Here is a 9,576-nt window from a genome sequence, read left to right on the forward strand (position 1 = left end):
CTTTATTAGAAGCATGAGAACAAACTAATACAACTGCTGATCTCTGGGCTTTTCCCAGTCCTCTATTCCATAGCTTAATGGCCAATGCCTTGAGGTCATTCAAAATAATGATGGCGAGATAGCAGGTGTAATACCAATGTGCATTTGTCTGAAGAAATCCTCAGAGCCTGGATGGAAAAGTCTTAAGTTACCAATCTATGAAGGCTGCAGACTTCCTGTCACTGTCCCCGCCTGCTCAGTTTAGTAGGAATAAATTTCTTTTTAAAACTCAGCAGTATTGACAAATATAGGATTGTCAGTGAATTTAGAATGCAAGCCACAGATAAGGCATTGATCTCTCATTTCCACTTGCAGACTGGCTAACTTGGATCTAAGTACAGACCACTCCTTCAGAAAAAAAAAAATCTATAGCCATATGCCAGGGTTCTGAATTTCTTCCACTCTTTATCCTAATAGCAAAGCTGCCACGGCACATGGTCTGTATCCCAAAGAACAGCGGGTGACAATCTGACCAAATGTTCGGCCACCACGGAAGAAGAGTCACCAGATTTGCAGCCTGAAATACCTGAGACCTCACTATCCCAAGCCCTGCCTCTTCCACTCAGCCAATTCCACATTTTAGAATCTTACTTGCTGTATCCCCTTTCAGGTAGAAAGTCTATTTCAGGTATAATGCATTCAGCTGCAGCTACTAAGTAAATCTGCCGGAATACAGTCCCCTGTAACCCAGCTCACAGAAATGGTGTTTGAATGCAGGTTTGCCACTGATAATGCTGTCGTTTCTTACACTCCAATCATGACACCCTCCATGAAGAATAGCTTAGGTACGTGATCTAATGTATTCCTCACAATATTGATATGGGATACGAATATGATAATATATGGATATATGATACGATAACATAAGATATGGGTATATTATCATCCCCATTTTACAGATGAGTAAACTGAGGCTCAGAGCCTAGGTACTTTGCTCAGGTTCTCACATTTGCTAAGTTGTGGAGCTGAGATTTGAACCTAGATCTAGTGACACAGAAGTTGGTCCTTTGTATTATTTAATCACTTGAATCATTTAATCTATTATTGAGGTAAAAGTGCACCACAGAGGACCAAAAGGAGAACTACAGTACAAGTCCGGGTGCCTGTAGCCATGGCACTGCTGTGGCGTAGTGGTTCCAATGTGGCAACCAGAGGTGTCCTTCTGGTTGTCTTGGTATGGAGCCACAGCTCCAGCACTGAGTCAGTCACATGCAGAGGCCACCAAGGAACATGTGATATTTCAGATCTGAGTTGATGGTTTAACATGTAAACATTATCAGAAAACAATGAGTCAGGCTCTCCCAAGCCATATGCTTCATCTCAGAGCCAAGCCTGTGTCATCACTGCCAAATGCTCCTTCAGGCCACTAAATCACCACAGTAAGATCAGAGCTTCAGGACCTAAGTAGTGCCTGGGGATCTGAAAGAGACGACTGACTGAGGTGGTTGATGGGATTCTTACAGGTAAGTCCAATGGGATTTTTCCCTTGTATCACCCTGGGGTGCCCTTGGTGGAGGCTGAGAGACCAGGTCCTCTAAAATTGTGACAGCTGCTCTCTTTGGAAATGAGGCACTCTCTCGGTTTAAATATTTTGTTCCTGTTTTCCCCCTACAATTCCCTTCAGTTAAAAGATGATGTATGACATTCATTGGATAAATGAAGTTGATGCATTGTGAGCATTTGGTGACCTCTGACACCCTGAGGGGTCCAAGCTGGGCTGGAAGTCTGCAGGGAGGCATACCTTTATTCAGGGCTGAGTCGTGTTGGTCGCAAGGGCCCTGGAACCGAGTGTGTTGAAGACACAGACACCTGAGCGGCCCTAGCCCTGCAGACACCTGGACTTGCTGGTGTATCTTTCAGAGGAGGAGCTAGGCAGGGTTGCTTCCTTCCAGATGAAGTAAAAGCATGAAAAAGAAGAAAGGGAAGTGTCTACTTCTGGACACTAGTGATAAAATTGGTTTGAGGGTATTGCTACTCGGAAATACCAAGACATCCAGGCACCTGCTCTCACCTGCTGTGCCCCGTGTCTTCTGTGTTCTGCAGACAGAGCAGCAGCTTTATCTGAATCTAGCCATGTCAAGTGATTAGATCATATATTTAGTTTTTGTCTCATCAATTGATGATACACTTGAAGAAGGCAAAGGGGGGTGTGTGTGTGCGCGCATGTGCGTGCATGTGTGTGCGCGTGCACGTGCCTGGTGTGTTTATTTCCTACAGTCTCTAGGACAGCAACAGCGGCTTTGCCATTTCATTTGTTGAAGTGCCCTGAAATATGATATATGGAAAAGTGGAAGAGATCCATAATAATATTTCACTTTTGAGGTGATTTATGCGTTACAACACTAGATTGCAGAGTGGGCTAGAATTAGAAATGGATAGATTTTTGGGTAAAATACATATCTTGAACAGAGTTTTTATGCTGTATATATACACAAAGAGATATCTACAGAAAAAGACAGATAATAGATGCAAATAGATAAAATTATGTATTAGTAACATTTACCACAAGTATGTTTATCTATTTCACACACAAAAATGAACGCAATCACAGAAAATAGGAGAGACGTTAAGAAAATACAATATCATCTGAAAGCTGTCCCCTTTGTTGAAGGAAGTGGAAAAGTACAGCTCCTTTTTCTTCACAGTGTGCCCTTGAGGAATGACAATGAATTTCTCCTTGTCTTCCTCTATTTGATACAATGCACTGCCTTCATTCTCTGTGATACGGATTTTATATTCATAGGATTCATAGAATCTTCAATTTCAACGCTGTTACCTTTTCACCTTGTAGAGCTAATACGAATTAATACTATATCCCAGGTATAACTGGACCTCTTTCTATACCTTCTTCCCTAAAGAGGCATGTGTCCTTTATGAATATTTAAAGGATTGAAACATATTTTTTAATACTTAAGAAGATCTTGTCTCAGAGTATTCATTTATGAATCTTTTGGAAAATGAATGATTAGTTATTGACTTATTACTTAAATATGGATTTGTATGTACTGGGTTTATTTGTAAATCTTTCAGATATGTAAGATAGTCCTGCAAGTTGAAATCCCAGTAGTGATTTTACAAGATCAGGATGACCACAAAAAGCCACCAAGAGTGAAAGGTGACTCCAAGCAATAATGTATCTAGACATGTACATATTTCCAAAGTCTTATTTCACCTATTCCTTAATACCAGTGCAACAAGGAGAGGTGGTTAATGCCCCTTTCATAGTCAGTTAACTCTGCAGGACCATGCTATAGGTTAAATAATTAGAAAATGCCTTTAACTAGAGTCCAGTGACAAAGTTCCCACTGGCGTGAGGTTACCACTGGCTTTGGCTCTTTGAGCTCAGAGGGTATGCCTGCCAATGTTCTTATTTCTTTTCTTTTTCTTTCTTTTTTTTTTTTTTTTTTTTTTTGAGATGGGTTTTTCTCTGTTGCTCAGTCTGGTCTTGAACTCCTGAGCTCAAGCAATCCTCTTGCCTCACTCAGCCTCACAGGTAGCTGGGACTATAATGCGTGTCACCATCCCTGGCTCATGTTCATACTTCAATCCCAGTGTGGTGATTTAAATATAATGGGTGCTCATTAAATGTATTTTTCATTTATATTTAATAAATATAAACAAGATTCATCATTTAAATAAGAGGGAAACTAGCATCAAAGCAATACGCCTGGCTATTCAAGAGAGAAAAATCTCTTATTTCACTCTCTGAATTCTAAGCTGGAGGAAAGGGAACCGGTACCATCGAAAGAGGACAAGAGAGAAAATTCTCAGATTTATTTGGAAAGGGATTCTATTCATCTTGTCTCAGATTCTTTAAGTGAAACTAGTTAAGTGAAAAGAGAAGGAAAGCAGTGACTACAAGAGAATCAATCAGCAGATATTGAAAAACTTTCACGTAACTAATGGCATCTGCTTAGAAAATATGAATTGGACCCAAAGTGGTATTCTTTTTGGTCACTTATATTGGAATTTAAATGCGTAACTAAAAATGAAACCTTAGAGAAAATTTCATTTCTTAAGCTGAAATCTTTCCACAAGTTGGAGAAAAGAGAGATGTACATCCAGGAAATCAAACTTAAAAGACAGGCTGAGGTTATACATTGAGATTCCCCAGTCAGAGGCCACACTTTTCTTTCCTAATTACTGTTCTTTTCCTTGGGTCCTACATTCATCACGACATTAATTCTAGGCTTCACTTACAGTCAGCTCTTCTCTGTGGCCCATCTCAGCATAATGAACTTTTGCCATTATCTTGATCTTGTTAAATTCTCTCTAACCTTAACCTAATGAGATACAGTGAATGTGCAACCATAAATTAGATATTCAGACAATCTCAGTCTGTTCTCAGTGCAGCAATCCTTTTAACTTACATCCATCACTCTTTTGCTCAAGCACACTCAGTGGCTCCCTATTTTAGTAAAGTAAAAGGAAAAGCCCTTTCAATGGCCTTCACAAGCCAGTGTCTCTGTATTACTCCCTGTCCCTCCCCCTAGCACACATGGCTCACTCTCCACACCAATGTCCTTGGGAAGTCTTCCACCAAGTCTTTGTTCAAATGACATCTTCTCAATCACCACTCTGTTTAGAAACAGAATCACCTCCTAACCCATACCCTTCTCTGCTCCAGTTCTTCTCTCCAGTCCATTTATCACCTTTCAATATACTATACAATTTTCTTTTTTATTATTGTGTTTATTGCTTATTTTCTATTCCTCACACACTAGAATGTGAGCTTTGCAGGCATAGGGATTTCTGCCACGTTTTTCACTGATGTATTCCAAGTGCTTAGAACAATGCCTGACATATAGTTAATAGTTACTCAATAGATATTTGTTGAGTGAATGAATGAGGAAAGGAAAGAATATGCCCAATATTCATTATCATTTATTAAGTGGTAACAAAAATAACGTGAAATGTAAGTTTAATTATATTTGCTTCTCTATACTTTGGACCACATGTCTGTATATTAGAATTAAGCGTTCTAATGAGGCACTGAGATAGAGAGGGAAGAAATAGGCTTGGGAATCAACTACAGTGATGTTCAAATTGTAGTTCTGCCCCTTGCTAGCTATGGAAGAGTTAAGTCAATTTCTGTGAGCTTCAGTTATCTCCTTTGTGAAATGGCGGTGTTATAAGTATTCAATGGAAAACAAGCACAGCTTTTGGTGCAACAGGCACGTGATAACTGTGAGTTTGTCCTTTTGTCTCTCAGCCCTTGTCAGGCTCCAATTTGCAAAGCTCCAGAGTGGATCCCCAAGTTCTCTATCAGGAAATTGTGCAGGAGACTGGGGGAAAGGTGAGGAGGCAGCTATCAAATATTTTCTAGTTCTTTGTTGGAGGCCCTGGCCAGTGGGCATACTTGAGAATGAGGATAAACGAAAAGAGCGCCTCTTACCCGTGATAATGGTGGCTGGAATCAGAGACCAGGCATGGACAAGAAGCCAGTAGAGAGTGCTGGAGAGTGAGAACCATGGACACCTGAGTAAACCTATCATCAAAGCAAAAACAGCCTGAACCTGGAGTCTAAAGCCAAGTACTAAATCAAAGGATTAGAAAGATAAAGAGATCAAGCACAAGAAGGTTGGAAATGGCTAGAGGGAACATGGACTTGGTGAAGGCCATTGCCAGTGGCCAAGTGGCTATGTCCTGTGGCTGGACTGAAAGAATAGGATGCCATAAGGTGCTTCTGGAAGTCCCCTAAAAGTCCTGCACGGAGGCCGGGCGCGGTGACTCACGCCTGTAATCCCAGCACTTTGGAAGGCCAAGGCGGGCGGATCACCCAAGGCCAGGAATTCGAGACCAGCCTGGCCAACATGGTGAAATCCTGTCTCTACTAACAATATGAAAATTAGCTGGGCACAGTGGCACACACCTATAATCCCAGCTACTCGGGAGGCTGAGGCAGGAGAATCGCTTGAACCTGGGAGGCGGAGGTTGCAATGAGCTGAGATTGCACCACTGCATTCCAGCCTGGGAGACAGAGTGAGACTCCATCTCAAAAAAAAAAAAAAAAAAAAAAAAGTCCTGCGCAGAATGAACAGAAGCCGCTGTTGTCATGCCAGGGCCTTCTCTGGACGCCTGGGGACTTTTGCCTTGACTTACACTCTTCTGATAATTCTAAAGGAGGCTTCAGCTTGGGGAAATTGTGGAGGGCGGGGGAAGAGGCAGGACTGGGGAATATCACTTCTCCTCTTCCTCGAATCAGAGGGAGTATTACTTCATACTCTGAAGCCAGAATAAAAATTGAAGTGAAAAAATGTGTTAGCGTAAGTTTAAGCCGGTGCTTCACTATTTACATGAACACAGTGAACAATCAACAGCAAGTCAGTAAATGAGTGTTTACAAATGCTCTCAAGACGCGCAGCCATGCCGCCCACCTTTCATGCAAACAGCAGCACCAGCTTTGACCTCTCAACTTCCCCATAAGGACTGGTTTTGATTGAGAAATTCTCTCAAATTTTTAACAAACCAGTGGGATACGTGGACTGCTACTAGATTTCTTTACCTTAGATATGAATAGAACCTCTTTCATATTTTAATAAGTAGCTGACCTGTTAAGTTCTCTTAAAGGCATTTACGAAATTTGCTCTCACAGGTGGTAAAACTGGGCACTGAGACGCTGAAAAGGTAGGGCTCATGATATGGTTTGGCTGTGTCGCCACCCAAATCTCATCATGAATTGTAGTTCCAACAATTTCCATGTGTTGTGGAAGGGACCTGATGAAAGGTAATTGAATCCTGGGGGTGGGGCTTTCCCGCGTTGTTCTCCTGTTAGTGAATAAGTCTCACGAGATCTGATGGTTTTATAAAGGGGAGTTTCCGCAGGCAAGTTCTCTTCTCTTGGTTGCCACCATGTGAGACTGTCTTTTGCCCTCTGCCATGATTCTGAGGCCTCCCCAGCCACGTGGAACTGTGAGTCCCTTAAACCTCTTTCTTTTTCAAATTGCCCAGTCCCGGGTATGTCTTTATCAGTAGCACGAAAACAGACTAATACAGTTCACAAGGCACCAACGTGCTCTTCTGGAGCCACTGGGGCCCACAGCCTGGCTCTCATTTTGATTCCATAGGATCATTTGGTGACGTCTGATTTCTACTAAACAAGTTCATAATACAGACAAAACCAGACTTCCAGATTTGGAAAGAATCTTAAGAATGCTCTGAAACACGAGTTCCCCAGGATGTTAATCATTTTCCCTTGGGGGAAAATGTCCATGATCAGATAAGTTTAGGAAATGCTAGGATAAATAATATTAAGCATACTTTTCTTACTGCAGAATTTCCCAGTCATACCTAGTATTCTATATGAATCACAAAGAGAATCACAAACTATAGGAAGTATCTCCAAAAATTACTTGGCCATAAAATCGTTTATACATTGAACACCTTTTTAAAAAAATTAATAGTGTGTGTATGTGCAGTTTTAGATTTACAGAAAGTTTGGACAAAAAGAACAGAATTCTCATATATTTTTTTTTTTTTTTTTTTGAGACAGGGTCTCACTCTGTCACCCCCAACTGGAGTGTAGTGGTGCGATCTCCGCTCACTGCAACTTCCACCTCCCAAGCTCAAATGATTCTCCTGCCTCAGCCTCCTGAGTAACTGGGATTACAGGTACATGCCACTACTGTCCGGCTAATTTTTGTATTTTTAGTAGAGGTGGGGCTTCAGTATGTTGGCCAGGCTGGTCTCAAACTCCTGACCTCAAATGATCCGCCCGCCTCAGCCTTCCAAAGTACTGGGATTACAGGGGTGAGCTACCACACCCCCAGCCTTAAGTTAAGAAGATAAGCCTATCTTCTTAACCTGCCACCACCCCTAGCTTCCCACTATTACTGACATTTTGCATTAATGTGGTACATTTGTTACAATTAATGAGCCAAGATTGATGCATTATTATTAACTAAAATTTCATAGTTTACATTAGGGTTCACTCTTTGGGTTATACATTCTATGGGTTCCGTCAGTTACATAATAACATGTATTTACCATTACAATATCATATAGAAACAGAATAGTCACATTGCTGAAGGTGGATGTCCAGTTATTCTAATAGACTGGGCACTTTGCTAAGACTTTTATTCTGAGAGGGACAGTTGGGGGAATACTGACCGAATTTCATGTTGTAATTGTACAAGAGAAGAAATTGATTTTCTTCACAGAGAATTGATTTTCTCAAGGTCACACAACTAATGCTAGCTAAATTGAGAGCAAACACTGATCTACAAATCAGAATTTCAATTGTAATTTTTAATGGAAGCTGTCTTTTCAGTGAGCAACGTACTTGTATGTGTTACCTGGTACCTTCTAAGTGAGAAGGTGATTTTTCCATACAGATTAAATAATCAGAGGGTTATTTGGTGAAACAAAGCAAAGAGATTAAGAGAGTCTTGGAAGATATTTCATGTGGGTTGTGAGGTAACCTGAATATTTTTCCTACTTTACTATGTACTCCACTTTTCTAATAACATAAATGATCATATCTCTTAGGGATGGTGTTTTTTTTCAGTCACTAGATGGACACACATGCACACACATTCACTGTTTAATTTTCTTTGTCCTTGATTAAACATACCACAATACTTGTATATCGCTGTGCTGATAAATTCAACATTCAGTTCTAAGCTCTTGTTCTTTGACAGGTACTGTAAGAGGGGTGGAAATTTCAGGAACACCTGCCCTTTTCTTGATAAATGTTTCAGAGATTCTCCCATGCCTTTTATAAGCTTTTGGAAGCTTTTACAATTTTATCTTTTATGTTTGGTTATAGAGAGTTAGTATGTTTACTTTATGTTAATTTTTCTGACACTGTACCTAAATTCCAGAAGTTACTGCTGTTTGGGGCCGGGTAATCAATAGGGACTGTCAAAAGAAATGATTTACCCTTCCCTTGGTTGTAATCACTTTCCCCAAATACATTGTCTCTATCAAGTCTATGCATGTAATATCCCAAATGCCTTATTGTAGGTGATTCTATTTTCATAGGAAGCAGGTAATATAAAACATTCTAACTTTGGGAGGCCGAGGCGGGCGGATCACGAGGTTAGGAGATCAAGACCATCCTGGCTAACACGATGAAACCCCGTCTCTACTAAAAATACAAAAAAAAAAATTAGCCGGGCGTGGTGGCGGGCACCCGTAGTCCCAGCTACTTGGGAGGCTGAGGCAGGAGAATGGCATGAACCCAGGAGGTGGAGCTTGCAGTGAGCCAAGATTGTGGCACTGCACTCCAGCCTGGGTGACAGAGCGAGACTCTGTCTCAAAAAAAAAAAAAAAGAACCATTTTAACACTGTTTCTCTTTCTTTCTATTCCATTCAAGATTTTCAAATAGGTGAAGCTACAATTAGGACTGGCTACTTCAGTGAGTATATTACCCTTTGAAGGGCAGGATTCACCCAGGTCATCTTAAGATAGAGTAAATCGGCCTTAGAAAGTGAGACCTTGTTGTTACTCAGAGGGTAGCGTTGAGTTACTGCCCCTACTGGACATCACCTCGCGGGGCTCATTACTTTTCCCAGAACCCAATTATCTTACCACAT

The 9,576-nt window shown here is 41.0% G+C and overlaps 1 long non-coding RNA gene across 1 annotated transcript; it reads left to right on the top strand.

Annotated features, from left to right (window-relative positions):
- Nucleotides 1–1,410: 1,410 nt before the first annotated feature.
- Nucleotides 1,411–9,315, top strand: LOC126942907 (uncharacterized). Its single transcript, XR_007721633.1, has 2 exons — nt 1,411–1,502; nt 5,252–9,315. It is a non-coding gene; the product is annotated as an uncharacterized LOC126942907 (long non-coding RNA).
- The last annotated feature ends 261 nt before the right edge of the window (nt 9,316–9,576 follow it).

This window comes from Macaca thibetana, chromosome 1 (genome assembly GCF_024542745.1).
Source record: "Macaca thibetana thibetana isolate TM-01 chromosome 1, ASM2454274v1, whole genome shotgun sequence".
Classification (NCBI taxonomy): Eukaryota; Metazoa; Chordata; class Mammalia; order Primates; family Cercopithecidae; genus Macaca; species Macaca thibetana.